The following is a 23298-nucleotide window of genomic DNA, read 5'->3' on the forward strand; positions in this document are numbered from 1 at the left end:
GGCAGAGTAGCCCTCCCTCCCGCCCACTGCTTCCCATCCCCAGTGCTGCAGATTGCAGGGGAGGGCTCTGCTCCACGTGCAGGACAAAACAGTTAGCATGCAGAGACCATGGTGAGTCACCCTTAAGCTCCCAGGCTGCCCCTGTCACTCAGGCGGGGCTCTGGCTGCCTGAAACAGCTTTCCAGAGTCTGCAAAGGCATCAGAGAGGGGGTGGCGCCCATACGCAGGAGCTGTGACTTCAATGGGTGACAGGTGTACTGTGATGAAGGCCCTCTGTGGCAGATGTGGTTTGAAGTTCTTGGGTTCAGAGGATGAAAACAGTGGTTCTGAACCTGGTCCCCATGGCTGCCTTTATCAAGAAGGACACAGGTTTTATAAATATCACAGCCTTGCCTCAATCACATGGCTAAGGGAATTAGAGAGGAGGCCAATTAGGAGAAGCAGGCTTGGCTGTTCTGCATCCCGTGGGGGCTGTAGAGGAGTTCACGGTCAGGGCAGGTGGGCCAATGGCTTTGTCTCTCATCCATGGTCCCTACTGATCCCAGACCACTGAGGCCAAAGCTAGGATATGTGGGCAGATCTTTGATATAAAAACCTTCAGGCAGGGCTGGAGAGATGTCTCAGCGGTTAAGAGCACTGGCTGTTCTTTCAGAGGTCCTGAGTTCAATTCCTAGCAACCACATGGTGGCTCACAACCATCTATAATAAGATCTGGGGCCCCTGACTAGCATGCAGACAGAACACTGTATACACAATAAATGAATCTTAAACAAAACAAAACAAAAAACCTCCAGGCACAACTGAAAGCAGGAACCAGTGATTAGGGGTCAACATAGAAAAAAGGACAGGGGTGGAGTGGGGAAGCTGAAGAGATGCTCACTGGTTAAGAGCACTTGTTGCTCTTGCAGAGGGCCCAGACTCAGGTCCTAGGGCCCTCATGGTGGCTCACAACCACCTGTAACTCCAGTTCCAGGGGATCTGATGCCCTCTTCTGAGCTCAGTGGACACCAGACATGTTAGTAGTGCACATGCATACATATAGGTAAAACATGCACATACAAATCTTACCCATAAATAACTTAAAAAAAAAAAAAAAGAGGGGCTGAAGAAATGGCTCAGAGGTTAAGAGCACTGGCTGCTCTTCCAAAGGACCCGAGTTCAATTCCCAGCACCTACATGGCAGCTCACAACTGTCTGTAACTCCAGTTCTAGGGGACCTGATACCTTCACACCAATGCACATAAAATAAAGTTAAATAAATTATTTTAAAAAAAAGAAGAAGAAGAAGATCAGGGCTCAGGCTTGGGCCAGATCAAGGTTCAACCTAGAGAGGAGACCAAGGCTAGCTGGAACCAAAGTCAAGGTTCAACTAGAAAAGGGACTGAGGCTCAGTCTGGGCCGAGTCAGGGTTTGGTTCGCGTTAGTCGAGGCCTGGCATGTTGAGGACTCTCAAGTGGCTTCTCTTCTTGCTGTACTGGTCTTCCTTAGGGATGGGCCAGTACCCCTTGGGATCCAGACTTGTTCTTCCTGGGGTGGGAGCTGGGAGCTTGACTTTAGGGAGACTAGAGGGGAGAGCAGAGAGATGTGCCCCCACCCGGGGCTGCTATTCTGGGCCTCTGTAAGTCACAGTGTGGGAGTTAAATATAGGGGGACACCACGTGGCAGGCCGTAGGTGGTTAATGACCCTGCAGGAAGCAAGTCAGAGCCCAGAGCACGAGTGTGGCAGGGGGTGGGAGGACCAGATGCAAGGAGACTGGAGCCTTGGCCTTGTGATCCTGTAGGCTTCTGTCCCTCTGTGACTTCAGGCCCATCCCCGCCTCCACTAAACCTCAATTGTCCCATCTCAGGATGCACCGCTGAGTGAGGACTTGGAAGCTCCCTTCATCTGCTCCACGCCTTGGGCTGACTGATGCTGCTTCCCCACAGAGGGCCAGATGGAGAGCTCATGACCTGGCTGGCCATCTTCAGGGGTGGAAGCTCCTCCTGGCCCCCAAAGTTGAGGCTAAGAACCCACCTCTGGGGCCCTTCCCTGGCTGCAGTTCACCCTGGAACCCACATTGCCACACATGTGGTTCCAACTGTCTCTCCCATCAGACTGGGAGACCAAATGCTTAGGCTCCATCACTCACTCACTCACTGCCCTCAGGGCTCCAGAGTCACTGTACCTCTGAACCCCAGACCTGTGCCAGCCCTATTGTGAGTGCAGTCACTCTATGATGGCTCCAAGGACACAGCCAATCTGCACAACCTAAACAATTAGTCGCCCCGTTTTCCGCGCAAGGGCAAGGTATTATGCTACATCATCCATGTTCCCCTTTTCTTCGTCTCCTAGGAAGTTCAGAGTCAAATTCACAGTCTCCCTTTAGCGAAGTATAACCTTGGGTTATCAAACTACTGCCTAAGTTTACTCTTTTCTTGATCTCTTGCTTATTAATTCTTCCAATTTAAATAAGGGGACTCTTAAAAGGAGAGGAAGAAAAGGGACAAATCACTCACAGCTAAAATGCTAACTGCTAAAGTTATAGAGAGTTCTTAATATGTAATGGGCTTAGTTCATGACCTGGCATTCGTGTTCCTTATCTTTCATAGGTCTAGCACACCCACTGAACCAAGGCGCACAGAGAGGTTAGTAGGCTTCTCCAGAGTCACACAGCTGATAAGTAAGAGAACAAGAATTTGAAGTCAGTGTGTTCACCCCCAGCTCAAACATGCCATGCCCCCGCCACCCCAGCCAAGGCTTTGATGGACCTCAGAGGGAGTTGGGGTGGTTGAGTTTGAAAGTCTAGAGAGGAGAGAGAAGACGTGAGGAAAGTGTCTGCTCCTGACGGCAACGAAGGACAAGTCAAGGAGGAAGGACTGGTATTCTGTGGGCTTCTGGGTTCAGGAGGAAGGGGGTCACAGGAAGGCTGACCTCCACTCAGGATAGGCCAACACTTCCTCCTGGGGGTGGGGGCGGGGCTGCCTGCCTCAGAGGGGCTCGGCAGTGCCATGCTGAAGACTCCAACCCTGCTTAGGGCAAATGGACAGAACAGGATAGGAGGACCAGGCAGGGAAGGAGGCTCAGCCTAGAGGATACCAAACTACAATGGGCAGCACTGTGGTGGTCCTCAAGGTGAGCTGCCCCTTCAACAGCCCTGGAAATGCCTTCGAGGGCTGCTACTCACATGGAATGCAATGGACGGGTTCAAGGAGGGTCAGGAACCTGTAATAAGCAGTAGCATTACTCTGCCCCCAATGCCAGTGTGTCCCTGTTGAAGAAGGCACAGTGAGATTTAGCAGTGACACACTGGACTGGATTGGATGAAGAGCTCACGAGACAACAGCATTCCCATCAACCCATCCGTAAATACTCGGCACTTGAGTACACAGCAGAGACACTACTCCATGTGAGCGTGAGAGCCCGAGTATTCCAAAACCACTGCTGGGACTGCAGGCCAGCCCCAGGAAAGTGAAGCCAAATCCCACTTCACACCACACGCAGCGGCAGAAGACAGATCTAAATACGGGGCAGCAAAAGCGGCTCTCTTGGCACAGTCCCTGCCTATCATGAGGCCCCAAGCTCTTGCTCCAGTATGGAATAAACTGAGCGTGGCGGTGCATGCTGGTAATCCCAGCACCAGGAGTGGGAAGCAGGAGGGTGAGTCCAAGGTCATCCTCGGCTACACAGAGAGCTGAGGCCAGCCTGGGCTACATGAGTCTCTCTCAAAATACCAAAATAAAACAGGCAACCAAACAACATAGATCCCAGCAACAAAGATATGAAAATAAACAGGAAGCAGAAGCTTGAAGTTCTTGGAAAAGGACGGGTGGGAAAGGCCTCTTAAACAAGATGAAGGGAAGTCAGCTAAAGGGAAGGGCTCCACGCCACGGCACCAGTATGTCACATTTCTGAGTGAAGACAGCACAAAGTTCAGTGACAAGGGACATTCGGGGGGGGGGTGGGGAACAGGAGTGTCTGTGACAGATGCTAAGATTCACATCTGCCCATTTGAACTTCTTTCCCAAATTAGCAGGAAAAAGGGAAGCGACCCATTGAAAAAACAAAAACCAAAACCACCAAGAATGAACAGGCAAAGTGAACAAGCAGGCATTTTGCCGCAGTCCGGTGGCCACTCAACACCTAACGAGGAGTCCGGCTTCTCTAATAGCTGCCGATGCTAATGAAAAGGAAATACTTTTCTCCCAACAGATTGGCAAAATTAAAGAGTGTTACATCAACTGATGGCGAGGAGCTGAGGATGTGGGAACTCGGATGTATCACTCACAGGAGTGCAAAGTGGCGTAAGTACCTCGTGGGGGCAATTTGGCAGTGTTTACGAACACAGAATTTCCTCTGCCCAAAGCCTAGCATCATCCCAAGGAGGCTGGAGGGGTCGTGTCATGGTGGAGTCAGACTGCCCACCAGAAGGATGAGTGAGGTGTGTAAACAGCAGGGGAATGCTACTCAGCGGGAAGAGCCGTGACTTCAGCTGCCCTTGCACTTGGGTAGATGGGAACTGCGTGAATGATACAGTGAAAAGCAAGGACAACAAACTGATCATGTCTGATGCATCTAAGAGCTAGCCAAGTGTGGGGGCTCCAGAGAGTTCCACACAGAATACCTGTGTTTCTCACCGTCTTCCCACCCCTCCAGCTTCCTTCTGCTGGTCTGGGCCGCTGAGTCCTGAGACTGCAGTCAAGGCCCAGGGTTCTATCCTTGGCATGGACAGCACTCCCCCACGGGTCCAGCTCCACACTAAACCCTCCATTGGACCACCAGCCATGTCCTTTGCCTGGACCGTCCTGCTGACCACACAGCCACTGAAGGCCCTCACAGGAGTGTGGATGAGGCAGTGTGGTCCCATAAGCAACCTCAGTCTCAGTGGTTGAAGCTGCCTGGAGTGCTCAGTCCCTGTCAGCCTTCTCCACCCCTCACCCCTTCTCTGTTATTCCACTGTCTTGTTCCCTTGTTCTTCCCCATTTGCTATAGCGCTAGGCTTTGGGGCCAGAGCAGGGTGTTGAAGGAGGGGACAGCCATACCTTGAGGTCCAGGAGCTAAGCCAGGGAGTTGGATCTTCTAAACCATGAGTAAGAGCAAGCAGCTACTTCCACTCAAGACACCCAATGGCTGCCAAGGGCACCAGCCACGGTCATGTCCAGGGCCTCAGATGGCCAAAACAGGACCCTGGAGACAGGATGGCCAAGGATAGCCTAATTAGGCTTGACAGCAGCCCACAAGGCTTATTAAGCTCGGAGCCATTTGGGGGAACTGAGGAGGCAGGGCAGCCAAGGCTGGCTCGGCCACCGGTCCCCACAGGGACACTTGGCTCCATGGCTTAGGTCGGTCTGCTCAAAGCAATGCCGGTTAGCTAAGGATGCCAAGTGCCTCCCAGGCTACAGCTACTAGTCCGTCTGGGAAGAGGACGTGGTGGCTTAGGGCAGCTGTTATGGGCCTTTGTGTCCAATTCTGATTGGACCACATAGGGAGTGGTTCCTTCCTGTTAGCTCTGCCCCATCCACCCATCTCTTCTGATCCTAAACCACCCTGGAGGGCAGAGATAACCCTATGCTTCTGGAGCTAAGGGAACAGACCCTGCAGAGGGCAAGTGACTTGTCTGGGACCATACAGTTGAGGCAGATCCACAGGCTCTTTGACACCTAGTTTGTGACAATATTAACCTCTTATCTCCCTAGAGCTTAGGCATTGTGAGGAGAGAGTGGTTGCCAGGGAAGAAATGAGACAGGGTCCCAAGTCAGCCAAGCCTAGCAGGTCACGCCCCTCCTTCGATGTGGCCTGGTTATATCCAGGACCCTTTCTGGCTTGATGTGTAAGTTTGTGGCTTTCTGTTTCAAGGTCTTCCTAACAGTTTCTCCCTAAGTAACCTGGAGAAGCCCCTGGCCTCTGCTTCTATGCCTGTGAAAGGAAGCCAGGAACTCTGCCTTAGGGTGGCTGTAAGGAAGAGGGTCCTGGGTGGCCAAGCATCTGGCACAGGGCCCAGCGCACAGAAGGTGCTCAGGACACAGGCATCCTTTCCCGTGCAGTCTTGGAGCCTGACACCCTCCCCCCACCCCCCACACTGGAGATTGGGCCTGACTTCACAGCTTTTGGGAGATCCCATGAGGTACCCACACCAAGTCACCCCTGTGAAGCAATATCTTGTCTTCTATGTTTAAAACCAATGTCACCCATACGACTGTCATGGTGCAAAGCAAGCTCTACCCTTGCTCCCCGAGACTCTACTAGCAACTTCCCTAATACCATCAGGGGAACCGAGACTAGAGACGTGGTCCATGGGCCCTTTGCTTTTCTAAGCTCCTCTGCTCTCCCGTCTGAAATGAGATTAAGCCCCCACCCTCCCCTGCAGGCTGATGTTTACAAGTGAGAGGCACGTTACTTAAAAAGCACCATCCAACCTCAGATGGCTCTCAGGACTGTGCAGTGCCAAGGTCAAAAGCCATCATACAGTCGGGTCCTCGGAAAACCATATTCTGAAAGGATCCTTTAAACTTCCCCAAGACAGCACCCCGGACAGCACCCCCTTCTAGAACAGGCCAAATCTTCTCTTCAGGGTCCCGCTCCGCTCCGAGGACAAGGCAGGGGGCGAGAAGCACTCCACAGAGCCCAGCGCTCAGATTAAAATGATAAAACCTCCTCACCCCAAATTGCCTTATTTCATTCTAGCTGGTTACTTACTCCACACTTTGAAGTCCTCAAAATACTTTCCCAATTCTCCTTCCAAATGCCTGTTTTGTTGTTGTTGTTTATTTGGTTTTGCTTTTTGTTTTTTTCAAGACAGGGTTTCCCTTTGTAACAGCCCTGGCTGTCCTGGAACTCTCTCTGTAGACCAGGTGGTCTCGAACTCACAGAGATCTGCCTGCCCCTGTGTCCCAGTGCTGGGATTAAAAGTGGCCACAGCCTGTTTTTTGCTTGTTTTTGTTGTGCTTTCGATTGGCTTTTGGGTTCCTTGTAGCCCAGGCCTCTTAAACTTGCCATATATCTGAGGATGGTCTTGAACTCTTGACCACCCCTACCCCTGCCTCCAATCCAGGGTGTTGGGATTTCAGGCATGTGCTAACATGTGTGGTTCCCAGACTGCTATCCTTTGTGTTACGTGCCCACTGAGGTTTCTTAGATGTAAGAGACAGCTCAGAAAGGCCTACCCGGGTACTTGACTGGAGACCCACATCCCTAGGCCAAGAGAGGTCCCTGGCACCTCCTCTTTGTACACATCTGGCCTAACTGGGCTTCGTGCTCTATTCCTTAAGGCACCAAAGAAGTCCTTCTGAGCCTCCAGCCTTCCTGTCATCACACTGCCAAGGCCATCTTTGGTTCCTTGGCCAGTTCATGATTATTTGTTATCCATGTCCTGAACACTTTTCTGGCATCGAGGGCACATACTCACTATGTAGCCCAGATAGCCTCAAACTTGCTGTTATCCTCCAATGGATGCCCAGACCTTCATATGGCATGGTGAAAGTGCAGCTCGTCTGCTGGCTGCCTCACCTGTCTCCCTACACACTGTGAGCCAAACTGCTCACTGTCCTGTCGCGGGTTGTGGGCACTATGTCATAAACGCCATACCAAGGGGGTGGATGCATGCATGCATGCATGGGTGAGTGTGGGTGAACGGCAGCTCAGAGGCAAGCGCTGCTCTCCCCAGGGAGGCCACCTGTCCCTGGTACCTAGGGGTCTGTGATCATCAGTACCTCAGGGGATCTTGGAGGCATCCTGAGGATCACTTTGATGCCTTTGCCAGCCTTTGCCAGCCTTCCTGCTAACCATTCTCCCCTCTGTCTAACAGATGCGCCCAGTTGGAAATATCCATGTCATGAGCTTCCCTTGCAGGGAGGGTGGCCCCAGGGTCAAATCTAGAAGAAGAGATGTGGGAACAAGTCCTCGTGGGAGGGGCTTCCAGGAAGTCTATCTATTGCTTCCTGCTAAGAATGGTAGGCCCAGAAAGCAATCGCCTCAGAAAAGCATTTCTTTTTCTGCCTAGAATTCAGATATCCAGTTCAAAAGTGGAGCAGCCACTTTGTAGCCATGGGAACGGAAGACACAGTCGAGCATGGCAGAGGCCTGGACCTTTGGTGACTTCAATTGCCACACTGGCCCTGGTTGGCCTGCCTGGGAAGTCCCTCTCTCCCCACTTCCTTTCTTCCTCCTTCCTCCCTCTATTCTTCCCATTCTCTTCTGGCTTAGTGCAGTTCTGGGGATCAAACCCAGGGCCTTACTGTCATGCTCTTGTTTGGACACGGGGTTTCCCTAAGTAGTTTAGAATGGCCTTGAACTTGCTACATAATCCAGGCTGGCCTTAAATTCACAATCGTTCAGCTTTACTTCCAAAGTGCTGGTATTATAGGTGTGTGTCTATAATATACCCAGCTCCATCTGGATTTTTTTTTTTTTTTTTTTTTTTTTTTGGTTTTTTGAGACAAGTTTCTCTCTGTAGTTTGGAGTCTGTCCTGGAACTCACTCTGTAGTCCAGGCTGGCCTTGAACTCAGAGATCCGCCTGCTTCTATCTCCCGAATGCTTGGATTAAAGGCGTGCTCAGCCACCACCCGGCTCCATCTGGATTCTTATTGCAACCTCCTGGGTGTTTATACACATCCTGTTTGTTTTCTTCTGTTACATGTAACCAAATGCAGTTCTCAAGGGATTCAGTATTAGAGAAAGCAAAGTACAAAGAGGTCACGTGGGTTTTTCCCAGAGTGAAAAGATTTGTCACTGGCCACTCAGTCTGTGAAGCCCATGCTCAGGAGCTATCTGCCTGTGGTCCTAGCAGTGTAGAAGACTCTCCTCGAAGCCTTCCTGATCCTGCTTGCACTCTGGCTCTATTCCCCTGCTGTCTCCTTTCCTACCTCGCCCCTTCCTAACCAAGAGGAGAGCTCCTTCCTCCAAAGCTTGCCAGCAGGAGCCAGGCTTCCATTCAGACCCTGAGCCTGACCCCTTAGACCACGGAGTACCTGCTCCCTCCTCTCTCTGGCCCACAGTCTGCTACTGTCCACACAACAATATCTCAGCAGATTCTCACCTCTTGCAGACAGCATCTTGGCTGACCCTCAACTGCTACCAGAGTGAATTTCTAACAGGTCTAGTGTTCAAGGCCACCAGGCTCTGGTTTCTCCCTTTTATTTTTTTTATTTTTATTTTTAAAGATTTATTTCTTTATTATATATACAATTTTCTGCCTGCATGTTGCTTGCAGGCCAGAAGAGGGCACCAGATCTCATTACGGATGGTTGTGAGCCACCATGTGGGTGCTGGGAATTGAACTCAGGACTTCTGGAAGAGTATCCAGTGCTCGTAACCACTGAGACATCTCTCCAGCCTCCAGCCCAAATAATTCTTTTTTTTTTTTTTTTTTTTTTTTTAAGCTGAGGATCGAACCCAGGGCCTTGCGCTTGCTGGGCAAGTGCTCTACCACTGACCTAAATCCCCAACCCTCCTATCTTTTACTTTTGTGACTCCATCTCTGTCCTTTGGCTGTAACCCAATCTCCAGGATACAGAGAGGCCCCTTGACACCTTGCTTGAAGTGGGTGCCCACCCCCGGAGGGAGGACTGTCATTCCTTCCAGACCCTGCTCCCGGGATGGCGTTCTTTACTGATGGATCTAAGTGGAGCTTCCTGAGGGCAGGAGGCCTGCCTACCTTCCCAGCAGTGTCTGGCAGGAGGCCCAGCATGGAACTTCACTGCATGAAGCTTAGACGAGCTGCCTACACCTTCTCGTACTCCAGCCAGAACTACTCACGCTTCCTCAGAGCTTCCTCCCGGGGCTGCCATTTGGTCTCTCCAGACTAGGCCTCCAGGTAGGCTTGGCTTTCCCCTTCCATTCCTCCTGGCAGAACCAAGTGATAAGTGTCCCAGACTCAACAGAGTGAAATGAGACACTAGGTGGGGTGTGTGTGTGTGTGCGTTGCACGCATGCACATGCGCACACATGCATGGTGTGGTCACGTGGCACCTCCATCTGTTTTTATTCCTGCATTGCTGCAACTGGTCCCCTATCTGAGTGTGAACCCCTTAGGACTGCCCACACAGCCAGAGCTGCAGGAACAAGGGAAGCCGCTGGTCTCTCCTGAGTCACTGTCTGCGATGACAGTCATGACGAAGAGCCATATTTGTAGAGCACTCGGCGTGCGGCATGTGCCAAGCACTTTCCTATGGCTTTTCACCAGAAAGACCTACCAGTGCCTCATCTTAGAGATGAATTGAAAGAGGCTCAGAGAAGTGGTGCCACTTCTGGAAGACAGGAAGTGTCTGGAGCTCCGATCTCTTTCATCCCAAGGCTGCCAACTGCCAAGGTGAGCTGAGCCACACCCAGGTGGCCTGTGGTATGTGACAGAGGAGCCTCTCACTGCCCTCCTGCTGCCTCTGAGGAAAGGCTGGAAGCCACCACCTCCTGGTTCTCTAGGTCTTCTCCTGGGAGAAGTCTGGGCTGGGCAGACTTACCCTAATCTGCAGCCCCACAGAGGACGGGAGGCCCAGAAGTCTCAGTGTGAACAGAAATCGTCAAGCTTGGGCTCCAATTCCCCGGCAAGGCTGAAGATTTTCCCAACAGCCTGGGCCAAATTTATCTGCCAATCCCCCAAAGAGCCGGCTCCAGCGTCTGTCTGGAAATGTCAGCCCGTGTGGTTGGAGGGATGCGAGGAGAGTTTTCCCCTAAATAGCAGGAAGCATATGGGAGGCGGATGGCGCCCGACGCCCCAACCTGCCAACTCTTGCTCAAGTGGAGCTAAAAGGGTCCCAGAAGGGTCTGGAATTCCTACCACCTCCCAGGGAGGGGGAGCTGGAGACAGAGACGGAGACAGCAGCAAGGAACTGGGCAGAAAGTGGGCCCTGAAGGCTCACCGGTGAGCAGGAGTGCCCGACAGGGACCCTAAAGCTCCCCACCAACCACAACAATGAGTCACCGTTCATGGAGCACCGGCCACTGGCATGGGGCTTAGATGGTCTCAAGTGGAACTTGGCAAGCGACTCTGAGAAGGATTGCTGTTATGCCCATATCACAGATGAGGAAACTGAGGTTCAGAGCAAGCACATGAAACCTAGGCTGGGAAGGACCTCCCATATCCTCAGTGGAGTCACAATAATCTACAGACGCTTCCAGGTTGCCGTTCAGCTGCTGTTCAAATACTTCCAGGGCTAGGGAGTTCCTATCACCCCACTTATTCTATCTGCAGAGAGACCTTTAAGGTTTTCCTGGCCCAAGTTAGCATCTCCTTCCCTGTTAGTACCAGAGCAGACCCTTCCAACTCTCAACAGAGACAGACAGGCTCCTGGAGGCCCCTGGTTTTCCCTTCCTGCCTCCACCATGTCCTCCCATGCTTGCCCATCTGAGGGCCCATCAGCTCCCTCACCTATGTCCGCCTTGATCATGGTAAGGAAGAGAGAATCCCCAGTCTCCAGGGATTATTGAGGGCCAGATCTCAGCCGACCTCTCTGGTTCCTGCTTCCTCCTGCTCTGCAGCCAGCCTCTCGGCTGGAGGTTGGTGGACTCTGCAGAGCTTGACATGCTGTTTCTGTCCTTCATTCAGACTCCTAGCAGAGTCTGTGGACACCCAGGCTCCATCAACTTGACATGAAACTCCATCAGGCCTTCACCCTTCCCTCCAGTCAGGCTTTCAGGGGCCAGCCTTCAGTGTCCCAGGTCTTGTCAAGATGGTGGACTTGGTCCTATGATGCAGTTTTCTAGCCCACAGTGGAGAAACAAGGAGTGAGCTACCCATCTCTGAAGGTATGCAAACAGTGGCTAGGCATCTTGGGACATGAGTTCTGATAGTGATAAATACAGGATCCCTTGACAGGCCTTTGGGTCCCTTCCCTCCCACATGGGGTCTTGACCTAATCCCTGCAGACTGAGCTCCCAGCTTAAGGCAGGAGGCCCAGTGACACACCCCTCTCCCACAGCATCCTTCTGAGGATCACTGCTGCCTCTCCAGCATGAAATGCCAACTCCTACGCTGTCATTCAAGGCCTGTGGCCTGTGGTCTGAAATCTGTGTGACGGCTGTGCACCCGGCACATGCCCCTGGACCTTTGGCTTGTGGCTACATTCTTCCGCCACTGTCTGAAGCTGTGGCTCTGGCATCACCTCTTCTGGGAAGCCTTCCTGGCTTCCAGGCTGGCCTTTATGTTTCCTCTGCCCTCTGTGCACAATCTCTTAATTCCTCCCAATTCTAGGGAAGTCTTCTGTGGGCTCCCTTCTCACCCCTCAAACCTGCAGACCCTAGAGACCAGGACTGCTCCCTTTTGAGCCTCAAAGGTTCCCACATTCTGACTCACAGTGCAAGGCTGCCCCAGTGGGTTCTGACACTGAGGTCTGGCTCAGGACCCTATGGGAAGCTGCCTTGTTTTTTCTGATTATTAAAAAAAAAAATCACGGGGCTGGAGAGATAGCTCAGAGGTTAATAGCACTGGCTTCTATTCCAGAGGTCCTGAGTTCAATTCCCAGCAACCTCATGGTGGCTCACAACCATCTGTAATGAGATCTGCTGCCCTCTTCTGGCATGTAGGCACACATGGAGGCAGAATGTTGTATACATGAGAAATAAATAAATCTTTTTAAAAAGTTGCACATCAGGCTAGGTGCAGTGGTGCGTACTTGTAATCCCAACACTTAAGAAGCTGAGACAGGTACTAGGCAGTGGTGGCACAGACATTAATCCCAGCACTCGGGAGGCAGAGGCAAGAGGATCTCTGTGAGTCTGGGGCCAGCCTGGTCTACAGAGTGAATTTTAAGACAGTCAGGGATATGTAAAGATACCCTGCCTCAAAATGAATGAATGAATGAATAAAATAATAAAATAATTTTAAAAATTAGTAAGTAAGTAAGCTGAAACAGGAGAACCCAGAGTTTAAAATCAGCCTGGTCTACACAGTGAGACCCTATCTCAAAAACCTCAAACCAGCAATAACGTGACACATCTTGGGGAATTCAGATATTACAAACAGAGAAATGTACCCCTGTAGCTCACAGCCTAAGATGAGCATCAGCCCACTCTATTTCTAGGGGGCAGTGCATAGGTCTAGGTTGCCAATCAGAGCACTGAGCACCCCTAACAACAGCAACTGGTTGAGGGATGGGCACACCTCAGAAGCTGACCAATTCACATCATGACTTGGTTCAGGGATTGGGGTTGAGTTGCCTGGGGAAAAAAAAACTGAACTGACTCCTCTGGACAGACATCTTGTCACTTACACAGGACATCTCTGTGAGATCTGGAGCTACCACTGAGCAATCCAGTCCTGGTGACACTGTCTAAGCCCCTGGATCCAGGACAACCTGAATTTCAGTTACAAGCCCAACCCCCACGCCAGCTGCAAGCTAGGTATGGGTTTTCTGTCACTTGTACTAAAAAGATCCTGGATGAAATGAGCAAAAATTAAATTAGAGCCACGCCCCCCATCAGAGGACATCACTACAAACGGTTTAACGGCTTTCCTTCCGGAGCCAGACATGTCTCTCATCAGGAGATTGAATATACACATTTTTCCATGAAGAAAAAAAAAGCAGTGGATATCTAAGGTACCCTGTTCCTCCTACCTTGGTCCTAGCATTCAGAAAAGACTCCAAAATCCAGGGATCCTGCAACAATGTATCATTTTTATTTATTTATTTTTCCTCAGGATAGAGCCTCACTATGTAGCTCTGGCTGTCTTGGAACTCACTATGTAGATCAGGCTGGCCTCAAACTCAGAGATCGGTGCATCATTTTTTTTAATTAACTTGTGTTTTGGGGGGGGGTATGTGTGGGTGTGTATGTGGGTGTGGTGTGGAGGTCAGAGGACAATTTGTAGGTGTCAGCTGTCTTTTGTGTACCATGTGGGTCCTAAGGATTGAACTCAGGTGGTCAGGGTGCTGGAAAGTGCCTTCACTCACTCAGCCATCTCCACAGCCCCCATGCTTAACCTCCTGTTTCCTTTATCTCCTATGTTTCCCTCAACAATGTGCCATGGACATGTTTCCATGTCAACAAGGACAGAGCTTCAATGCTGTCTCCACGGTACAGAGAACGCTGACAGCTGTGGACGGAATTTATTTAAATATCTCTCACAGACAGATAATTGGGTAGTTTCTAATTGATCACCGTCATCAAGGGAGGTGTGGTGGGGCTGCGGCTGCTTGAGAAACAAACGCCTATGCCTGCATGTGTCGGATTATTCACGATGGAGAGCCCATGGCTCTGAAAGTTTAGCTTCCTGAGCTGGAGTTTCTCTGCTTGAGACTGAAGGTTCTGGGCATCTAGAAGGCACTGCCTGTCTTTCCAGATGGGTTGAGTGGCAGCTCCACATGTCTCCAATAGCAGCCTCTTTGGGGACAGTATTCACTGGTGAGGCAAGTTAGTAGGTCAAGGGGAGTGGACAAAGTTTGGCGGGGGTGGGGTGGTGGGGTGGGGTGTTGCTGATCCGGGCTTTTGCTGGCCCTGTGCACAGAGCTATGCTGTCCTCCTTGGGCCTCATGTCTATGACCCAGGAAAGAGGCGACCTGGGTGGGGTGGGCTGGCAGGGTGTGAACACCTGCAGTACCACCCTCATACTGTTCTAACCGTGTCCACATCCCAACTCTCACTGATGCTATCCATCTCTTTGTTTTGCAGGGAATAGCCCCATAGAAGGCAAGTGACTTACCCAAGGTCATACAGTCAAGAAGGAAGAGAAATAAAGTATGGCCCGATCTGATTTCCCAGTCCCTCAAGTCCGCATGGACCAGGGCAAGCACTGGGAACAGCTTCCAGAAACTTGCAAACTTGTCGAAAATGGCCTCATGTTACCCATGCTGGCTTATAACCTCTTTTTTTTTTTTTTTTTTTTTTTTAAACTCCACCACATACTATGAAGTTCTTTCTGCAACAGTAAATTTAGATCCGTCCCCGTTTCTAACAGCAGCAGCAGGCACCCCTGTGCAGCTGCAGCAAGCAGATTTAACTAGTCCCCGATGATGGACAAGCAGCTTGTTCCCAATTGCCCTGCTACTACCAACAACACTGCCCAGGGCGCCCCAGCAAGGCTGATCGGTGTCCTGTAAGGCAGTTCCATGTCACAGTGTGGCCCTGAGCTGTTATTAATCTATCTCACTGCACTGGTCCCATCCCCTCTCATCTGCTTATGTGGGTGGTTGTGTAACAGCAGTCCTTTCTCAAGCCTGGGTGCTCCGGGAGGGGTACTGATGAGTGCAACATTCTCAATAAACCTCCTTGGAATGTAGGGTGCCTCTGGAGTGAGTGCCCGGAGGGTTGAGCGGCCTGCCAGCTTCAGGCCCTGGAGAACCTTGCTGCATGCTGTGTTCTAGGACTGTCCCCAGCACTGGTCGGACCTATTGCTCTGCCTTGGAGTGTGACTCCAGCTACACGCAGCTCCAGCTCTGCAGAGGTCCTCAGCACTGAGTCCAGGACTGGGGTGGCACAGTCGCCCTCGGAGCCTCAAGCTAGTCACTTCTCCTCTCCAGACTTCAGAACCTTCATCTGCCCAGCAGGGCAACAATGCTGTTTCCATAGGGTTGTTCTGAGCTTGACAAAGTAATAGATTCGGTACACAGTAGGCCTGCAGGCAGTGAGTCTGGAGGACGGGTCTGAGCCTGCCTCCTCTGAATGACCTCTTTTTATCTGGAATGAACTGGAGTTTTCCTCAGCCCCTTCCCGGCTATCCCTTAGGATGTCTTGTTCCTATCTGGAGCATTTGTTAAATGACCAAATGCACTGCACTGGCCCTTGTCAGGGTCCAGTCCTCCAGCTGCCCATGACCTGCCTAGCTTCCCACATCTCAGACACAGCAGAGACCAACAGAGGGCCCTTGACCCTCTGGGATAGCTTCTGACCCCTCATCTTGGCTATGGAGGCCTGAATTACCTGTCCAGTTTTAGGCAGATATAAGTAGCTTTACCTTGGAAGCCTCACTCTCCCCTTCTGTACAATGGGTAGTGAGAAAATCTGTGAAGATTTGACACGATAAAAAAGTTCAGCGCTAGGCTGGGATGTAGCTTGGTGGTGGAGTACCTGCCTAGCAGGTACAAGCTCCTAGATTCATTCCATCACAGCAAAATTAAATAAATAAGCCAGGTGTGATGGTATGTGTCTGTAATCCCAGTACCCAGGAGGTAGAAGCAGGTGGATTTCTATGAGTACGAGGCCAGCCTGGTCTACACAGTGAGTTCCAGGTCAGCCAGGACTACATAGAAAGACCCTGTCTCAAAATAAATAATTAAAAATAATACATACATATATAAATAATATTTTCTAAAAACAGAGGAAAATCCTTAGTAAGGCGCCTGGTACTTAATTAGGTGTCGCTAAATGTTAGCTGTTATTGCCAGAGCTAAGGATTTTGTCACTCTCCTGTGACACACACTACCACAAGGAACACACACAAGGCAAAAGGTCAAGTGTGGCAAGTGACCACAGGCCACGGCTGTGCCCACCCCAGGTCCACAGCCAGCCCCTTGTGTCTTACAGCGCACAGGTCCTCTGACACAGACAGTGGATCTTTTCCCAGACTTCCACGGCACTGCTACTGCTGTCAGTAAGTGGACAAGAATCAATCAATCCATTGATCCACAGTGTGGCTGGCTCCCTGACCTCGATTTCCTGGGGACCTTGTCCTCCCCAGCCGCCTCGCCCAGGCACAACGGCTCCCTGATGGCTTCCCAGTTCCTTAAATAACCAGCTTGTTAGCAAAATCGCAGCAGTAACACCTCCCTCGCGCCACCCTGGCCTCCATCTTTCCACGTGATCCTGACGGCTGCTCCCTCCGAGTGCCAAGGAATCCCTTCTCCGTCACTGGGCCACGCACAAGGGGGCTGTGAGCAATGGCAGCTGTGCCTCCAGAATCTGCCCTAGGGCGGAGGAGGCCTTGGAGCTGTGCTCATCAGAGGCTAAGGCCTCTGTGAACTCATGAGGAGTTGAGCAGAGATGCTGAAGAGCACCAGGCATTCACCATAATGCCAGGCACCCAGTAACTGCTCAAGAAATACCCACTGGCCCTGTGACACACAGTGTCCTCAGGGAGACCCAGGCCTGCCTTGGGCAAAGTCAGCATGTTTGCCATAGGTACCCTCTGCTTTCAGACCACGATGTCCTCAACACTTCTGTGGTGACAGCTTCTCAGCCAAATGCAACAGCTACAGCAGACCGGGCCCAAGCCAGGGGAACAGAGCTGGGGCGGGGGCACTAATTAACGGGGCCCCTTTCACAGCTACTAACAACAAGGCTGGCACCGCACAAAATGTGCAGTGCCTGGTTCTCAAAGACGTACTCCATATCCATTATTGACAGTGAACTTCACGGGTTTCTATATAATCCTCAAAATTTGCATATTATGCATATTTACCAGTCTTGTCCCTTCTCATAACCATCTCATCAAGGAAACTGGCAGCTGTTGGCAGATGGGAGAGTTGGAAGCAAGGGGGCTGGCACCGCCAGGAGGACCACTGTAGCAGCTCTCTGGGACCCTAGAAGGCTGATGTGTTTCTGGGTCCTGCTGGAGTCTGGTAAAAGATCATGAGGGATGCCCATATCCCCCACTCCCTTCCTTGACCCTAGCCCCTGAGAAGCTGAGGCCACTCAAGAAGGCAGATCTTCAATCCAGGGTCCCATACTGTTAGGCTGAATGGTGGCTGGGGACCCTCAGGTTTCCTCACTTGTGAACTGGACTTATGCCAGCAGAACTCTGGCGGAGCTGGGGGGGGGGGGGTGTTTGAGAACAAGGAGATAAGTGAGCCAAGTACTGTGGTTGGCGCCATGTGGGCCTGAGGTGGTTGTCCCTGCTCTGTGGGAAGGATGACGGAGGAACCAGGCTTCGTGAAGACGGTGTGGGTGTGGAGGGGCAGTCAGCGATAGGGCTGGGCCCAACACCTCATTGTGAGTTTAGGCAGGTGGGGCTGGAGGATTTTCTTGTCAGGCCACAGTCTGCAGCCAGGCTCCCCGCGCCCCTTCCCCTCCTGAACCTGTGCTCAGCCCCTACCCCAGCCCTGGGTGTGGCCTTTGAAATGTGCAGAGCATGCTGTCCATCCTCAGCAAGGCTTTCCCTGACTGAGGCAGTGCCCTGGGAAAATGGGTATCCTCACCATGCCCACCTCCAGAGTTGTCAGGAGGATGGATACACCCAGCTGGTTAAACTGTAAGTTGTGCCCAGACAAGAACACTCTTGTGGAGGTCCCTCTGCCAGCTCGTGGGTGCTGGCAGTGGGAGGACTGGGCATTTCCCAATGGTGGCAAGCACCATGGTGGGTGAGGTGCCCAGGACTGTGGCTGTACTTACCAACCAGGGAGCTACGTGCACAGGAGAAATGGTAGTCGGCAAGGGTGCTGCAGATGACACCTCAGAAGTGGGTGTGGGACTGAGGACTGCCACACACATCCCTCCAGCACTCCATCAGAGGCATGAGTTGGACCCTGGTCACACGATGGGGGGGGTGCACCAGGCTCCAGGCAGAGGGTGGCAGGAGAGCCTGCAGGACACAGGAGGAACACCGGTTAGCCAGAAAGGAGTGCTGCACCTTGACACCTTCCGACCAGCCCTAGGGAAGGGGCAAGGCAGCACAGTTGTCATAGAAACCCAAGTGTTTGTGTGACACTGTATTTTCCAGAAAACCCTGGCACCCCAGCTCTTGGGAGGCCCACGTTGTCTTTAGAAGTAGATTTGCATGTCATGCATATTTACAATGCCTTTCCCACCACCCACAGAATTCCTGCAGCAGCCAGCAGTGGGGAAGCTATGGTTCCCAAGTCCTTCCTCGGCTTGCTTCTCCCCTTGCCCCTCCCCGCTTTCCCACCTCACGAGGGAAGTGAGGGGAGGGGCCAAAGTCACACCACTGTGAGTTCAAATCTCAGCTTGGCCCCTCACTCATGGAGTGGGTAATGGACAGGTGGTTTCCTCGGCTCTCTTCTTGTTAACAGTACTCTTCTGAGTGTTCCTGGGAGGTCTCAGAAGGTAATGCAGACAGTATGCTGGCACAAGGGACTTCCTTGGGAAAGACCCTGGGAAGTGCCATTCTCCCGTCCCAGCAGCCTGAGTGTCACCCTGTGAGGTGGAGGGATGCCAGGCGTCTTTGCCCCGCCTGCCTGAGCAGGTTCCCCAAACTACTCTGCGCCTGGATGTTTGTTAATTCGAAGAAGACTGTCCACTGCACACCTATACCCAGGAGGCAGCTAGCTGACACTGAGGCCTCAGAGGATGTCCCTCTCCTTTCCCATTCTACAGGTCACAAAACTGAGACTGAGACACCAAGGCAACATTAGCATGAGGGCCGGAATCTGAGCAGCTAGACTCAGCCCCTCCACCAAGTCCTTAGAGGAGACACAGGGACCAGTTCACTACAGTAAGAAACAGGAAGGGGCAGCTAAGGTTGGGATGCTCAATCATCTTCATCTGCTGGTCCCCAGACCCAAGGATGCTCTTCCCAACTCTCCCCAGGGTCTGCCCAGAAATGGCACCTCCCCCACATCAGTTCCTACACTGCCACATGAGCAACAGACTTCATCTCCTCCTTTTCAAAGTAAGAAACTGAGGCACCCAGCGTGGCAGGGCAGAAGGGAGGATTCTGATGGGGTGTCTCCAAGTCTCCTTAGAGCCATGACAACTCCTTTAATGAAGAGCCCACACTGATCACCAATGAGGGCAGAGCAGCACTCTCTATCCCAGACCTCCCCTTCTAGAACAACAAAACCCATCTCCAGAGGAAGAACAAGGAGAAGAGGAAGGAGCAGCAGGGGGTTAGGTAGCAGGAAAGGAGACGTGGGACTCAAGAACATTCTCAATGAGAGGACACGTGCTCAGAAGTATGCATGGAAGACCTCCAGGTGCATTGTGGGGTGTGAAAATCCACAGCATGCTCAATGCCACAGCTGGGGATTCCTATAAAGTTGTCACTGAGAGCCAAATTCACCCAGCACTACAGCTGAAGGAAGAGGTAACAGCAGAGAAAGGCATCCTGACCTGGAGGTCTCTAAGATCCTTGGAGCCCCCAAGTTTGCCTGCTGAGGGAAGGCTGAAAGTCCCCCCCCCATTTCCCTCTTGTCTGTGATGGGTAACAGACCCTAAGCCCCTGCTGTCTCTGAAGTCCATTTAAGTCTTGGACTTCCAACACAGACCATCTACATACAAGGTGAATATTTAAAAAAAAAAAATCTATACTAAAGGCCTCGTACTGATCAGTGCCACTGAGACAGACGGTCACAGGTGGATGTGGCTTTGTAGAAAAGGAAAGTAGAATCGAGTCTGGTTTCGGCTGCCAAGAGCTTCGGTGAGGACCAGAGCTGAGATCTGGAAGCATCTTCTGGGGCAATGGAAGGGGTTCTAAAATGGACTGTGGTGACGGACACACACTCTGTGTATGAGCTAAAAGCCATCTAACTCCCAATTAGTGAAACATATGGCACATGCGTTACAGCTCAGTAACTGTTAAATCCTTTGTAAAAAAAAAAAAAAAAAAAAAAAAACAAAAAAACCCACAACAGAGAACTTGGTGGCCATCCATAATCTGAGAGCCTGTGCTTCCAAGAAGTCCTCTATCCCAGAGGTCTGTGTGCTTCCGGGAAGCCACCAGGTGTCTATCTGGTGGGGCTCCCACTGGCCCCGGGACCTCTTGGGACGTTCCTTCCCACTGATGAACACACTGTCGCTAGGCTCCATTTCTAGCCTCATGGATGCTGCCGCTCCTTCAGACTGGGATGCCACCAGAGTGAAGCACCCTCACTTCACTCACTGGTGCCAGCACTCAGCGTGGCACCTAGTAGTCACCTGGTAATTGAAATGTTGAGCCAGACTTACAAACCCTAGTGTGCACCCTTGGTTCCAGGTTGTGGCTCCACTCCCTTCTAACCACGTGACCCTGAGGCGGCCACCTAAGTGAGTCTCAATTCCTACCCCCAGAGGGAGCCAGGGATCAGCAGGAATAATGGAGGTGAGAAGTTCTGAGTAACCAGCAGCTCCTGCCTGGATGATCCATGTTGGCTCTGGGCTCTTGTCCCCCACAGGTAGCTGTGGGAGGAATGCTTCCATCTCACACAACCTCCTCTGCCATCCTCTAACCTGGTCACCTTCCGGGGCTATCGCCAAGTGAGCTCTTCTGTCCCTTCTCATAGCCTCTCATCTTCTACATAAAAAATCCTGTCCCTGTCTTGAAGACTCCTGCACATCTTTCAAATGATCCCGACCCGCAGAGCCATCTTGCAGGACCATCATTTCTGCTCCATCTTGTGGCCCCGCTGCCTCCCTAAACTCACGTCTGTAGAAGGATCCTTCCAAGACATGAGTGGGGGGGGGCCTCATGCCACAGCTGCAGGGCTGAGTCCTCAGCAGCTCCAGGTCACGGGGAGTAGGGCCTTCCAACAGGACTCGGCCAGGCCACCTCCGAAGCCGCTGGCCTTGCCACCTCATGAAGTTTCAGTGGTGTTTGTTGTCCAAAAATGTAATTTGCAAAACAGATTTATGCAGGCACTTTCAATTCAATAAATGTAAAATGGGAAAGTGGTTTCTTTTCCTTTTTATCTTTTTTTTTTTTTTTTTTTTTGGTTTTTCAAGACAGGGTTTCTCTGTGTAGCTTTATCTGTCCTGGAACTAGCTCTGTAGCCCAGGCTGGCCTCAAACTCAGAGATCCGCCTGGCTCTGCCTCCTGAGTTCTGGGATTAAAGGTATGCACCACCACCACCACCACCACCTGGTAAACTGGTTTCTAAAAGAAGCACTGACGGCCTCTCCTGTCCTAGGCTCTCCTCAGCCGGCCTGTCCTGCCTCCCTAAGAGGCTTCCTCTGTCCCAGGCCCCCTCACTCAATGCAAAGGCAGTGACCTGCTGGCCTACCCAATGACGTGCACACTGACCTCCCTCCTCCTCACCCCAAACCCTAGGCTCCTCAGCCTGTTCCACAAAGCCCCTCTCCAAGCTGCCTCCTAGCCTTGCCTCAGGACACATCACATACTCAAATAGGCCCCATGCCCTCCCTACAGTCCATGTCTCCCCATGACGCCACCAACCGCTGGAGTCCCTGTAGCAGAAATATGGGCGCTCCAGACTGCCCTAGCCACCTGGACAGCCGCCTCTCCTATCCCCACTACCCTCTCCCTCAGAGCATTGGAACACAAGCCATTTGGCCACCAGGCACCAGCAAGCTAGCCGCCCCTAGTTTACAGGCCCACACCAGCTGCCCCCAGTTTCTCACAGCCTACCCTCAAGGCCACATGAAAACTCAGGCCTTCACTGGACATGATACTATGGAAACAGACACAGAACCCATCCTTGGTCTCACTCAAGAGCTGCACTGTGATGAAAGAAACCTGTGAGGCTAAACAAGGCACAGGCGTAAGAAGGGACCTGTGGCACGGGGTGGAGGTGGACCTAAATCAGGCAGAGGACCGGATGGAAGGGTCCACTGTGGCTGGCTCCGAAGGGACCTGGAGGACCCAGTGAGACTTGGGATTTTCTCAAGCACGCACCCTGGAGCCATACATCCTGTGGTTAGATCCCAGTCCCGCCTGGTAGCTACTGACCTTGGAGGGGTGACCTTAATGTTCCGTCTGTGAAATGGGAATCCTGTATGCCTCTTACCAAGAGCTGATGTGAGAGCCACAGGAGCCCCTGCACACCCATTCATTCCTCTCAGCACAGTGGCTGCCCTTTCCTCCTCTCCCTTCCAGGGGGACATCCCCAGATCCCCCAGTGTACTCCCTAACCTCAGAGAGTACTGAGCTCTGTGCACACCATGCTTTGTCCTGGTCACACATCTGTGATAAAGCTTCACTTAGAAGTAGGCAGAGTAGAAATTAATAACAATAGCTAATAATAGAGTTATAACAATATGCTATAATAAAAGCTATGCAAATGCACTCTCTGCCGGTCCCAAATATCTCAGTATACTGAGGCCTTGACAATCTCGGCATACCCTTGGAGTGGCTAGGATGGCTATGAAGAACTGTGAACGCCCACCTGTCAGCTGGCAGGCCGCATAACGTTTTGTCTAGAGGAGGTGCCACTGAGCCTTGGCTGCTAACCCCATGCTCAGTGGCTGGTGAAGCTTGGTTATGTTTGTGCAGGATGCAGTGGGCTGGCCAGAGCCCGGGACTGGGCCGAGAGGCCAGCCCCAGCTCTAAATTCTGTGCTTCTCCTTCCTCGCCTCTTGCCCTACGCCAGTCTTACCCACTGGCTGTAGCCCCAGATCCACCCCCAGCAGCCATGAGATCCTAGCGCCACCCTTGATTTGGAGAAGCAGAGGCAGTTGCCCCGAGCTGGATCCGGGAGCTGGTGCCAGGTGGGGAGGCTCCCCTCCGAGTGCCTGATCTGGCCGCCTGTCATCTCTCACAGCTGCAGAGCAAGGCCTGTCAGCAGTC

At 52.0% G+C, this 23298-nt stretch overlaps 1 protein-coding gene across 2 annotated transcripts in view; it reads right to left on the reverse strand.

Annotated features, from left to right (window-relative positions):
- Positions 1–23298, reverse strand: part of Dlgap4 (DLG associated protein 4) — a 154424-nt gene that overhangs the window by 86462 nt on the left and 44664 nt on the right. For both annotated transcript variants that reach the window (XM_036186424.1, XM_036186423.1), the window contains exon 2: positions 18234–18423. The gene's annotated coding sequence lies outside the window, so the exon portion shown is untranslated. The remainder of the gene's footprint in view (positions 1–18233; positions 18424–23298) is intronic.

Source organism: Onychomys torridus, chromosome 4 (genome assembly GCF_903995425.1).
Source record: "Onychomys torridus chromosome 4, mOncTor1.1, whole genome shotgun sequence".
Classification (NCBI taxonomy): Eukaryota; Metazoa; Chordata; class Mammalia; order Rodentia; family Cricetidae; genus Onychomys; species Onychomys torridus.